Genomic DNA, 543 nt, shown 5'->3' on the forward strand with positions numbered 1-543 from the left:
AACTCTTAGCGGTGGATCACTCGGCTCGTGCGTCGATGAAGAACGCAGCTAGCTGCGAGAATTAATGTGAATTGCAGGACACATTGATCATCGACACTTCGAACGCACTTGCGGCCCCGGGTTCCTCCCGGGGCTACGCCTGTCTGAGCGTCGCTTGACGATCAATCGCCCGCCTGTGCCGCCGCCCCTCGCCTCGCGGCGGGGCGGCGGTCGCAGCGGCGCGGCTGGGGTGCCTCGCAGGCCCGCGCACGCGCGCGGCCCCGGGCCCGGGGAGTCGTTCCCCGCAGCCCGGCGGCGGCGGGCTGCCGAGGGCCTTCGTCCCCCTAAATCGAGACTCGGGGAGCGCTCCGAAGCTCCCCGCTCCCGGAGCACCCGCTGGGTGGAGCTCGTCCCCCCGGGACCGCCAGGGTTCGTCGAGCCGGTCGGGCCTGGCGCGGCGGTGGGGAGAGAGAAGGGGGGAGGCGCGGGCCTCGCCCCCGGCCTCCCGCGCGGGCGGCTGTCTGCGGGTGGGTACCGCGGTGGTACCGTGCCGTGCTGCCGCGC

At 73.3% G+C, this 543-nt stretch overlaps 1 non-coding gene across 1 annotated transcript; it reads left to right on the forward strand.

The window, feature by feature from the left end:
* Positions 1-153, forward strand: LOC126034805 (5.8S ribosomal RNA). Its single transcript, XR_007504761.1, has one exon. It is a non-coding gene; the product is annotated as a 5.8S ribosomal RNA (ribosomal RNA).
* The last annotated feature ends 390 nt before the right edge of the window (positions 154-543 follow it).

The sequence above is a fragment of the Accipiter gentilis genome, chromosome 35 (genome assembly GCF_929443795.1).
Source record: "Accipiter gentilis chromosome 35, bAccGen1.1, whole genome shotgun sequence".
NCBI lineage: Eukaryota > Metazoa > Chordata > Aves > Accipitriformes > Accipitridae > Astur > Astur gentilis.